General features: G+C 43.8%; 1 protein-coding gene across 7 annotated transcripts in view; it reads left to right on the forward strand.

Moving 5' to 3' along the window:
• The window catches only part of PTPRJ (protein tyrosine phosphatase receptor type J), a 123,763-nt gene that overhangs the window by 62,196 nt on the left and 48,814 nt on the right, over positions 1-12,753 (forward strand). The window contains exon 1 of one of the 7 annotated variants that reach the window (XM_066998909.1): positions 7,303-7,644. The exons of the other annotated variants lie outside the window; for them this stretch is intronic. The gene's annotated coding sequence lies outside the window, so the exon portion shown is untranslated. Of the gene's footprint in view, positions 1-7,302; positions 7,645-12,753 lie in introns of those variants that run through there. 7 annotated transcript variants of the gene reach the window in all.

A 12,753-nucleotide genomic window follows, 5' to 3' on the forward strand; every position in this document is an offset into this window, starting at 1 on the left:
TCTAGGCAGCTAGTATTGAACTTGTAACCTCACGTAGCAGGAACCTACAAGTTGGATGCAGCTTATAATACACTGATGATCAGTATCTGCTGACAGTCACGCTTGTTTTTAAGCACGCATATGTGCACACAAGCAGCCTGTAGTTAGGCAACGTTTCTATGCTGCAAGATCCAGCACTTGAAATTTAGGTAATGTCAGAATTAAAGCCTTTCTGAGGGTGGTGGCAGGGCACAGGGCACACTCTTCTCTTTCACCCCCATTTAGCTGCCTTTGCTCAGTGCTGGCCCCCTCATCAGAAGGAGCAGCTATCGGGAAGCTTCAGCCTTCTGGGACACGGTTTGTGGTAAAGATGAAGATGCCTCTGTGCGGCTCCCCCAATGCACCTTTGCCAAGAGGTAGCTCTCCCACTTCTGTACTGAAGCAGCTTTCAAGCCCAGGTGAGCGCTGGCCTGGCCAGGTTGCATGGGCATTGCAGCTGAGCGGGTGTCTGGGGAAGGGCCCCCGCTGGGCGCCCTGCTGACCTGGACCCTGTCCCATAGGGTCAACTTCCTGGTATGGCCTTGGATCTGCCTTGTCCAGACTCCAAAATTGTGTGTATCATGGCTGCTGATCCCCACTCCCTGTTGCCCCTTCCCCACCTTTTCATGCTGCTTCCTGACATGCCTTTGGCTATTTCACCCATTTTTTCCCCCCAAAACCTTCCTCATGCAGCATAGTCAGTGTTTGCTTACAGAGAGTCTTTCGGTACGTGCTTTATCTCCAGGTAGCTTTGTGCTGATTATTCCCCTCTGCTCCAGTTCTGCAAAGACTTGGGTAGGCACAAGTCAATTAGGCCTTTTTATGTTGATCTTCCAAAGCCACCTGATGTACATAAGGTTTTGCCAGTGGTGGCAAAGGCTACCTCAGCGAAGGGAGGACTACTGGGAAGGGGTAAAAGGCTGCCTCTTGCCAGAGTTCAGAGCAGTGCTGTACAGCAGGAGGAGGAGAAGGTCACTGGGGTATTTAATAATGGCACACCGATGTGTTTTTCGCTCACTCTCACTTTTTCAAACATTTGAGACATTTTGGCTTCCACATTTTGTAAGTAATGAATATATCTAGCCAAGTATGGGCACTTAGCCTGAAAAATTCCTCACCACATTGAGGCACTTGAGGTAAGTTACGAGGAAATTAAAAGCAAGGGGCCTTTTGCTAGGAAGGCCTGGGTAGCGTTGCACTCTGGCTGCCTCAGCAGTGCCCTGCTGTGAGCTGTGCCACAGCCTGGCATTGAAACCTTTCTTCCCTAAATCCTGTTATCTGGGCCAGATAATCCCGTTAAAGCTTAAAGGAGGTGAAAGCTCCAGGCCTTCTGTAAAATCTTGGCCTTCTTTTAAAGCAGCTATGGATGGTCTGTCTCATTACCAGTTTCTAAATCAAATATCCAGTTTTCCTAAGTCTTCTATGTGTCTTTCTGTGTGCGGTTTGTCAGTCATTTTGATTGCAAATCCTTCCCTGATAGCCTCCATTTTTACACTGTTCCTCGTTACAATTTTAGAAATGTGGCAGATTTCTTATTTTAGCACTTTCATCAATGTGAATCTTCACTGATTTTTTTAAAGGCTAATTCTGAAAGTCAGTGCTGTTCTTTACACCCTTCCCTTTCCCTTTTCCTTTTCTGCCCACAGCTCAAATCAGATTTTAGTTATGTGGGTAGAATGGGTTTTAGTGATGTGGAGGAAAAAGGATGGTTACATGCTGTGGTGATGAGGTGGAATAAATGCCTGTGTAGTTTATGGCAAAATAGTGTTTGTTGCAGAACTTGGCTTGTAATTGCACATGGTGTATGGCTCAGTTTCTGTCCAAATTTTCTGTCATGCTTGTCTTCATTTTTGCATATATATTTCACAGTATAGTTCATTTTACTTTGTGTTTATTTAGTTTGCTGTGGCAGAGGAGGGTGCTTTAATTGAAAGCAAAAATTCCTGTGAACCATGTGCTGCACTTCAGTCAGCTCTAATTAAATTTCTTTCTCCTCCCTGATTTCAAGTTGTTTCCCCGTTGTGTCCGTAAGTGAGACCTTTTGGGGGAAATTCCCGTTCCTGCAGTTATGCCACAGTCCTAATTTATGATCTCATAGTTCACTGTGCATTGATCAGAGATGGTATCAAGGACTGTGATTACAGACACATTCTTCCTACAGAAAGAGATTACAGTAGGTTAAATATTACTTCTGCAATTCCTTTGCTCAGTATTTCAGAGTGATAATGGAGAACAGTGTTAATGAGCCCTCTGGGAACGCTTCTCTTCCCGAAGGTGGAGAACGCGGCAGGAGGGGCTGAAGCAACACAGTGAATTGATGACGCACGGCTCGGACTTAGTGCATTTCAGTGCTGCTGTCTGATTGCAAGAGGCTCCTGCTCTTGTTTTGTCTTTCTGCATGGAAGTAATGCGTAATACAAGTCAGTTGAAGTATATATGTGTGTGTATGTACGTATGTGACCGTATATGATTCTATGATATACACACATGTATATATATTTGTGAATGTAGAACAAGAGAGAAAAAGTGGACTTTTAGTGTGAAATAATTCGTTTTGATATTTAGCTTTATTTGTTTAGTATCAAGTATTGTTTGAAAGAGGCTAAAGGAAAAGGAACTGTGTAATGAGATAAGCAGTAAGAGAATTAAATAAAAAAAAAAAGGCATGCACTTGGCTTAAAAGATGTCCAAACTCACTGTGATGTTTTCCAGGCACTGACATTTTCGTTTTTTTATTAAAATTATAAACAGTTTTTTTCTTATTTGTTGAATCTACAAAATAACAAAAAGAACCATAATAATAATACATTTAACTGTTCCCCAAATGTGTGTTTCAGGTGTTTTACAGATCCTTTGTGTTTAAAGAGGAATCTTGCTCTAACAGGTTTTAACTTCTACAGCTTATTAAGAAACCATTAGTCTGACAAATAACCATGTGATTTATTGCAGGGAAAAAAATGATGAATCAGAGAGAGAAGTACTTGAATGCCTTCATCTTAGGCACTTAGAAGGGATTTTATCAATGGAAAATGCCAGTGTTATTTCACTGGCTCTTCTGTTTCTGTTAAATCAATCTGGGCAGATAGACTTTCACAGGCCCTTTATGTTCCCTGCCTACCCACGTCTCTGCCATCAGTGCACAGATCAAGGGCTTTTCCCAGCCCCAGCCACGTTGGTGTTGCTCAGGCTGCCTGGTAAATGGGGCTGGGGGACGTGGGGAGCGGGGCAGCAGTGCGTATTTGCACCTGTGGGTTTGCTGGGGCTTTGAGCTCGGCAGACACGTGGTAGTGTGTTGGCTCAGCAAGGAGTTGTGTGTGTTTGGACTCCAGAAAACTGTTCTCTGAACCTTTGGTCACGTATCTCCTTATCTGCTTTGTTATCTGGCTGATAGCATGGTGAGCTTCCCATTGCAAGGAAATGATTCTAGGAGAAAAGAGGGGAGTTAATGGTGTTCTAGTTTCGCAGAGGAACTTAATGTGACAAGCACCCCTCTGATGGGTTTTACACTTGTAATTGGGAATGTATTTTCATAGCAAATAATCTCTGGAAACATAAATCAGTCTGCTACAATGGTAGAAAATGACCTATCCTGTACTGATGTACTGGTACGCTTCCATGAGGTGCATTGCAAAGTCTAAATGTCAGCAGTAATGTAAATAACGTCATGTTACCTTATTGTGGACTAGGCATATTTTGCTTCCAAATACATACAAATAATGTGTAATACTTATTTAAAGATCTTTCTTTTCAGAAGGCCTGTGCCAAGAAGCAGTGTGCTGGGAACCAAGTTCACTTGTAACCAGAGGGAGTTCTTTATTAGCAGAGTTGTTTGTGAATGAACAATGGAGATAGTGACCTACAGGGTTTATAAAATGTGGGAATCTGCCTGTCTGGCCAGCACTATAAATAAATGAGGGAGGCTTTTGAAAGACTGTCAGCTCCATATACATTATTTTGATTCGGCAAGTCTCCCGTGCTTCATAAACTCCGTTCTGTGTGTGGTGCTATTTATAAACTGGGGTGGAGGAAGAGTCTCTGGGAGTGGGTGATTCACAGACGCAAAATAGGGCCATAAACAATGTTAACACTGTGGCATAATCTGATAAAATCAGAAACTTGGACAAAGAGCTCAGCGTTGTTCCTCACTGGGGCTGTTGTGCGGCAGCTCTTTCCCCCTTTCCACTGACCTTCACTGGCTTGCCGAAAATGCCGTCTAGTTTCATTTTCACAGGGACCTGATGCTGAGTTGCCCGGGTGGGAATGGGGAAGGCTGGTGTGAGAGCAACACTCTGGGTCGGTCTTCAGCAGGGAGACCCTTGTGGTGCTGCTTTTGTGGAACACGGCAGAGGAAGCCTCTGAGGGCTTGCCCAGAGCATTCCTTTGCGCCCTGGGCAGGGGTGGCTGCAGAAAGCTTGCGCTGGCAGCCAGAGGTGGATTGGTGTTGGTATTGGGGCTGGGAGTCTGTGTGAGGAGCTACCATGCGTGTTCCCACCTGCCGTTCCTTTTGTGGGCTCTGGCATGGGTGCCAGGATGGGGAATTTAGCAGTCTCCTGTAGTGTGCCTGTGACTACGCCAGGAGGGACAGAGGGCAGAGCAGGCAGGAGCTATTTTATGGTGCATTGCAGCAGTGTTCTGAGTGCATAGTTAAAGGTAGCGTAGTTACCTCCAGGAATAATACAGGTGTTTCCTTGTGCTAAATAAAGCACTGACAAAGTCCAGGATTATTTACTGAAAGAGGAGAAAGCAGAAAGATAAAGAGGAAGGCCACAATCATCACTGCTTTTCTACAGCAGTACTTGGAGATGTTATTGGAGCTGAACTGTGACGCACAACATAAACTCCGTGTGCGTGCATCATCTTCGAGGCTGTTACAGCCTGATGGGAAGGAGGTGATTTGTTGAACTTACCCAAGTGCTACACTGCAGAGCCTATCCCAAAGCTCAGGACTCATAAGCAGGCTAGCATATCTACAGCACAGTGGTATGTCCTGGTATGTCCGGCAAATAATAATCCAGTGAGTCATGCAGGACAGGACTATGTGCATAGATGAAAGGAAAAGACAGCAGTACAGGAATTAAAGATGAAATTTGCTGGTGCATGGGGATCTCCAAGTGCTTCCTACTTGGAAACTTATTAGAGCAAAATCAGAAATGTATTTCTGAGCATTCACTCCACAGCAGAGGTGAAGAGCTTATAGTTTAAAACAAATGAAGAAAAACCACACAACCAAAGAAAAATACACTGACATGAGTATGCACCCATCATATGCAGGAAAACCCCATCTTGTGCTTTCTCCTATTAGGGGAGGGGTCATTGTTACTTTTTCTAGTAAAAGAATCTTTTTTTTAAAACGTCTGTGGGAAAGGAGAATAGTCTGAATTGAGTCTTTGAGATGTTGTATTACAGAGAGTCACAGAAAATGTACTATGCAAATGACTATCTGCCTTATTAGAAGCCTCAATAGAGTTCATTGTCTTGATATTGCTATTATTGGAGATGGATGGACACTACATGATTTTACCATCGAGCTGAAAAACTTCAGTGTTAGTCTCATTGCTGGGTACTAACAGTGCACTGGTTTAAAGGAGAGAATTGAATTAAGGGGAGTGAAAGGTCCCTTGCTTTGTCCATTTTAGTTTGTCTTTAGTAGACTGTGCATCATTTTAGGGGTCACGGGGGGGGGGGGGTTGCTTTACAGTTCTAGTTTTATGCATCTTTCATTGCTGATAGAAAGCAAGCTCTTTTATAGGGAAAAAGTCTGGCACCTGCTGTAATTTTTCCCTGATTGTGGCTGTCGGGAAGCTGGTGGTGTTGGGTGGCAGCCATGCTGGCACCTTCCTCAGGTGGGTGCTGGCCTTGTACCAGCTGGGTGTCCCCTGGGGGAAGGTGCTGCCTGTGCCAGGAGCTCGGCACGCTGCTGCTCTTCTGCTGCTGGCTCCCTGCCCATGGCACTGCTCGCAGCGTCTGCCCTGAGCTGTCAGCAGGGCCTCGCTTACTGCCTGGGGCACAAGCTAAAAACTGGGAGCTGCTGAAGGCAATCCGTCCCACCTCGAGGTCTGTGCATTGGCCAAGTCTCCCTTAAGCCTGCTTTTGAGGTCTTGCTTTGGATGTAGCTTTACAAACAGACAGCAATACTTCTGCAGGTCAGGTGCTTGACATTACAGCAGACCCATGTTGTGTGGCATGTGTTGGGTTTTTGGTTTTGTCTTCTTTCTAATCCAGCTCCTCAAGCAGATACAACAGGAATCTTGCCTCTGAAGTTTTTAGAAGTGATGGTCAACAATACCTGATTTTTTTTCTTCTAACTTCAGTTTTATTCTCAGTATCACTTGGTGTGTTGCATTTTTCAGCTGAAACTTCGACTCAGGCGCTGTGTGTGTTTGCAGTGTCCGTCGCCTTGTCACTTTAGCAAGGCCCTGTCGTTGAGCTTGCAGCTAGTGGCTGGGCTGTGCTACTGCTGTTTCTGGAAAGATGCATCTGGCCCAAGCAGTTTTGGCTCTCCTTGGTCTACCATTTTCTTCACGTACTTCTTGGTGCGGGGAGGGCAACCACCCAGGTTTTATGGTTTGGTTAATATGCGTGAAAGTTAATATATAACTGGAAGAACCACAGGCTAATTGGAAAACAGTAACCTTACTCGGTGTTTGCTTTTCTTTTTGGAGGTGGGGAGGAGGGTCCATTACCTGTCAAAAAGAAGTTACCAGCAGCCCCCGGTGTTCTCCCCAAATAACCAACTGCCCCTGTGCCCCCCAAATCATTGAAAGTAGCACCTGTCCTGCAGTACAAATTAACAACCGGGGATTTCAGTGAGTACACACAGCATGAGCCACGGAGAAGCTCTCAGCATACTGAACATCAACAGCAGTAAGATTATCCTGAATTGGGAGGCTTTGTTTTGTGTGCTTAGTTCTCCATCTAATACCCTGGGCTGGATTCTGCAGCCTCTCTGGGCATTCCCTAACTCTGATTTCCAAGGACAGCCCAGGTGGTGTAAATGACAGTGAGAAGCTGCTCAGCCAAAATCTCGAGCCTGTGATATGAACTTACCTGCTGCTCCCTTCTTTTCCCCATCCCCTCACCAATGCTAACAGTGGGGCTAATAGCTCTTCTCCTCTTCCCTGATTTTTAGCAGAACTGCTTGTTTACACTGAGATCTGCACTTGTAGAGCTAGCTAAATCTACTCCTCAGTTTTCTGAGGAGTATTTCCTCAGAAATATTTCCTTTAAATATTAAAATATAAATTTGCCTTACAGATCTTTATAGAGAAAAACCTAAACTGCAGGGTAAGGCATACTCTGCTCACCCTGTGTTACTCACCTTGGGGTATGTCCTCTAGCTCGCAGTATTTCAGTGTTCCTTGTGAATGTTTAGTAAACTTTCCTTCCTTTTGGATATATGGATGTACACTCAAAGGTTCTTCTATTTCACTTTTCCATTTCAATTCTCCACCCCTGATCTTGCGAGGTTAGTTTAGTACCAGTGTTTATACAGAAAGAGAAATGAAGCTACCAATGACTGTTGTAACTTGTCTTCATGTTTTCACAGCAGTTTTGGATCTCCGAACAGTTATGGCTTCTGGGGGTTAGAAGTTGTCACTTGGCGTAGCCTGTTTGGCATTCTTTGGGGTAAGATTTAAGCAGTAACTTAGCATAAATTTCTCTAGCACCTCATCTAACAGATGTTAAGAAGTTAAACAGCAGCTGTTCTGATGTGTTTGTTTTTTTTTTTTATATATACTTTTATAGTGTTGTGGCCTCTAGCATGGTGATTACTGGAAGTTCTTTAAAATAACAAAACCAACCAACCAAAAAAAAAAAAAGAAAAAAAAAACACCACCAGCTACATCCTTCTCCTGGAGCTTTTTGGCAGCACCTTGGCCAAGTCATGTTTGCTCTGCATATCCAGTAATGTTGTATGTGTCAGGCACAAAACAGGGAAGGAAAAAAATACCGGGGGAAACAGTAAGATACACCTGTAAAGCTCAAAGTTCTCCTGGAGTATCAGGAGTAAACAGTGTCTGAAAATATTTTTAGAATTAAAATTCATTTTTAAATCAAAAAAATCCCAATTAGTCATGCAACTTTTAAGCTAAGATTCTGTTCGCACTGAGTTCAGTGAGCGGAGGGTTAGCTTGTATGGTTTCCCTCTATCAATAGAGAGAAGACTATGCAGGTATAAAGATTATAGTAGTATGATTTGTTTGGCATGTTCAGCACCAGGAACTCTGCTTTTCTTCTGCTGTTCATAAAAGGCTTAGTGTGCAAGGTAGTGTACGGTTTTGCACTGAGCTTTCTGTCCAGTCTTAAAATGCACATGTGGCATTTTGTGTTGCTTGGATATATTCTGTGGTTATACATAATAATGTCCTATTGTCTGCAAGAAGCACAGTTAATATTCATTTTGAACATTGTAGCATGTATGCAGCTACTACGCTTCTCTCTTTCTGTATGTGACTTTTGTATTTTTTCATTCACTTTATTAAAATGATGGGAAAGTATTCTCAGTATCTCACTTCAGAAAGCATGTCATGTATTTTTGACTGACTGTGTAGAGCTCAATTACCATTTCACAAAGTGGCTCACAGATCTGTGAGGAGTTCTGGGGTCATTTTCTCTCTTCTTCTTTTCATGACTCCCTCACTTGTATCAGAAGGGCTTTAGCTATCAGCTGCATCCTTTCTTTTAGGATGTGTACTTTAAGCATCTCCACCCGCCCCAGGTGACTTTTCCTGCCTTTCCAATGAAAGGCTGGAGGTCTGGTTGTCTACAGACATGCACCCTTACGTTGCTTGGTTACTGATGGCAGCAAGTGGGATTGCAGCCCCTGACCATTTGGCTCTTCTGACATCTCACTTGCCTATTCCTTTTCCGTACCAAAGGAGATTTTTTTTCCCCTACTGCTGCTAGTTTTGCACTTCTGCATACGTCTTAGTTTTCTCTTTTTGCAAAGCAGTGTTTTCTTTAATTCTTAAGCTCAGTCTGTTGAATCCTGCAACTTTTCTGAGTGTCCTTTCTAAGCGAGAATCAGCAGTGGGGAAATGACTTCTAAAGCAAGGAAGGGTAAATGATCTCACTCTGTCATTCTTGTATTTTGGACCCTCCATGTGCACCAAAAAAGGAGGATTCCTTTCTGAGCCCTTGGCGGACTGTGAATTATTTACATCCAGTAACTGCTGCGGATTCATCTTTCAAAAATGTGTTGTGGGAAATAGAATTAATGTTTTCCTCTCTGGAAAAGGGGAGGTCCTTTGCAAAGCCCACTGTGTTACTGTGGGTAGGTTGGAAGGACAGCGGGCAGGAGCCCTTCTGGCCAGATGGGAGCACCCTTCTCAGCAGAGAGGTGCCCCTGGGTGCTGTTTCTAGGTGTCACTGAAGTACGGATATCTGATTTGCATGACGAGGCGAAATGAAGGTTGCTCTGTTTCCTCCTGCCTTCTTCAAGTTCTGCTATTTCGAGCAGCTCTAGTTGTCTTCTCTGCTAATATTATTGTGCTGAGGAAGGAGGACAGTTTATTTAGAAACAAATACTTCATAGAAGTTAATTTGTGCAGTATTTATGGCAATTACTTGAAGAACATGTGGTACCATTTCTGTTGTGAACAAAAACTCTCCTAAGCTTTACTAAGGAGTAGGCCAGGTTATCTAATACAACATATTTCATCAAGGGGTTCCCAGCAGGTTCATTCATTTCACTGTTGGTGCTGGCTGAAGGATTGTTTGTTCCTGCTCCATGAGGAGAATCCTTCCAGAAGCGCCTTGTGCATCGCAGTAATGATAACAATAACCTAGGATGTTTTCAGTAGTGTAGCTGGAGAAGGGAGCACTTCTGTAAATAATCCTTCCAAGAGCATATCCAGGAATGATGTACACTGTTAATTATGGCACAGGGAACTAAATGAAGTGACTTGATCTATGTGGCTTCAGACAGGTGGCTTTTGCCTCTCTTCCGGCGGCCTTCAGGTGGGTCACATACGCAAAGGAAAGACAGGTAAGTCAGGTAGGAAGGGAATTGAGTGGGTCACAGTAGTGGTGTTTTTGACATTTCCCATGGGTAAAGAACATGCCTTCATTTTGTAGGCAACTTGGTAGTCTTCAGCAGTCAGAAAGATCCTGTTTGCTTCCTTCACCTCACTGAAATATTTGTCACCTTTGTGAAATTCCTGCTGCTGGCAGAAGGTGACCTGCACCAGGTGTGGTCTTTTCCTTTATGTTTGCAGGAGGGTGAGGTTTTACGAAACAGCTGAGCCAATCTAATGACCATCTACTTCCCTGCTGCTGCCCAGTGACGTGCGCTGCTCCCTTCCCCTCCGCTGGCCTGTGCCTGACCCTATGTTGAGCCGGGTTAGATAGCTAAACTGGCAGAAAGCTATTCACATTATTCCGGTAGAGTTTTCTGCCAGTGTTGCTCCTCAGACAAACTCACTGTGCATTCAGGTGAGTGACGGGGCAGGAGGAAGGGCAGCTGGAGGAGAGGAGGCATGGCTCACCTCTTCCAGCCACAGCCAGAGCAGGCTAGGGCCAGCCACGTTCTGCAGCAGTAGCAGTAGTTAAACTTATATTCGAGATATTTTAGTCATCCGGGGATCACAGTTGGGTTTTGTTACTTCTGCATCAGCTCTCAAAAAATCCACACACTCACGTACCCTAAAATAGTTTGGGTATTCGGGTCTCAATACATTTTCTTTTGGGGTGGGTACAGGTAATTAGGCTAAAATTAATTAAGCACTGGAATCATTAATGTGGGAATGTGACAGATATTCCAGTACTTGACTCTTAAATCAAGACTGTTTTTCTTGAACTGATGATTTAGCTAAAGCCCAAGATACAGATTTTGTGCAGAAACTTTGCTGAAGGAAACTAGCCATGGGCTCTGAGGCTTTATTTTGAGTGTAAATTTATGTCTCTGACTTGCTTTGCTTTACCTATAATAGTTGCAAGGAAGTATTTTGGGGGATCTTGGTGTTGCAACTTTGTGCAGTGTATATTTTTCTTTGATTGACCTTTTGCTTCAGCTGCTTAGCAGAAAGTCAGAAGGACTGGGTTCCTTCATTATCTTCCAATGCACTTTCCATTCTTGTTGCTGCTTAAAATTGCAAACTGGTTACTTGGAGTTCATGCAGAGGTCAGAACATGGGAATCTACTGGCAAAATCTTTTTTGTTCCTCCTCCAGTTTACATTAGGGAATTAATTTTTGTTTCCTATGTTGTTTATTTTACCCAAAGGCTCTTATCTGTTTCCCCAAACACATTTTGTTTCTATTGAGGCTTAATATTCTTGTTGTCTCAGATGTTTATTACACATTTTAACAAAAAAAAAGAGGCCGTTTTTAGACTTTTCTTGTAGTCTAGCTGTCAAGGAATTATTTCTAGTTAGGAAACTGAGTTTAAGGCCTGTGTTTTTTACCGTTTGGTAAAAGCTGTGCAACAAGCTGAAGTACTCTCTCCAGTTTTGACAGTCTTAAGCTGTTGTTGCCAGCTGCTTTCCCCTGTAAATGCTGAGTCCACGATGGTCCATTCCTGCTGTTGCCAGCTGCTTTCCCCTTGTGAATGCTGAGTCCACGTTGGTCCATTCCACCTCTCTTTAGTGTTTGCCTGTACCTCTGAACAAGGACTGTGCAGAGCTGCAGCTGCCTGTGTCCTGTTCATGTTTGCTCTGTTCTCACAGAGCCGACCTCAAAATGGGGATTGTTTTTTCCTTTTAAAAAGGCCCAAAATAATAACCATAGGTTGGAGTGGGAAGAACAAAGCTAAACAGACATTTTCTCCCATTGCCGCTTGCTGCCTCTTCCCACCGTTGGAAGTGCCCAGCCAAAGCATTAGTGACTGAGCTGTTGCAGAGAAGTACTGTACTCAGTTGTTCTTAGTGTAAGGGACCCTTTCTGCATGCAGCTGGACATTCGGTTGCCGACTTCATCTGTTTGGGGTAACATTCACCTTATTTTAATTAAGAGATTCCAGCTAGGGAAAAATAAAATCAGAATAAAAGCAATCTGTGCCCCATTTCTGTTTGGATTGTGAGAGGAAATAAAAGCGGCAAAGACGTCTCTCTAAGTGTATGCAGACTAAATGTTTGGATATAGGGAAGTTTACACACAAATCTAATGATGAGGATCAGTTAGTCATACAAATGTTTGGATGTTTACCCAAAACCAGGGAAGCAAACACAGTTCCCAGCTCTGCCACAGCTCTTTCGATATCAACCCCAACTCCTCCTTCGGCTTGCTGTTGCCTTATGGTGTTTGGGGAAAAAAGAGAGAGCTTGGCGTTCCCCAGTGTGTTTTGGTGAGGCTTGTGCTAAAGCTACTTGTACACCCCCACCCTCAATTTTTTTCCCTTTTCTGTCTTTTTTCTTCTGAAATTTGAAATGAATTTGGAAGTGCCAAACTACCATCCCCGCTCTGCAGCAAAAACAATGAAGAAGGGCAGGAACATGTCTAATGACCCATGAAAGCAATAATCCTTGGAAGCCGTTGGTTGGGAAAATAAGTCACATGCCCTTATTTTGAATGTCTGGAGTGACTCAGCGGATGGCATAAAAGAAAGTCAGTCGAAGCAGTTCTCGTTGACCTCTGTGTGTACATCAGAACCTGTGCAGCTGATCAGAAAAGGCCTTGGGGAGCTGCTGTGCCTGCAGGGCTGCAGGAAGCCGCCTAACATGCAGTGATTAGCCTTCAACTCTTTCATGAACATGAAGCTTTCTCTTCAGTGTGAAGTTTTTTCCCAGTGGTTGCATGT

Source organism: Anser cygnoides, chromosome 5, assembly GCF_040182565.1.
Source record: "Anser cygnoides isolate HZ-2024a breed goose chromosome 5, Taihu_goose_T2T_genome, whole genome shotgun sequence".
Taxonomy (NCBI): Eukaryota; Metazoa; Chordata; class Aves; order Anseriformes; family Anatidae; genus Anser; species Anser cygnoides.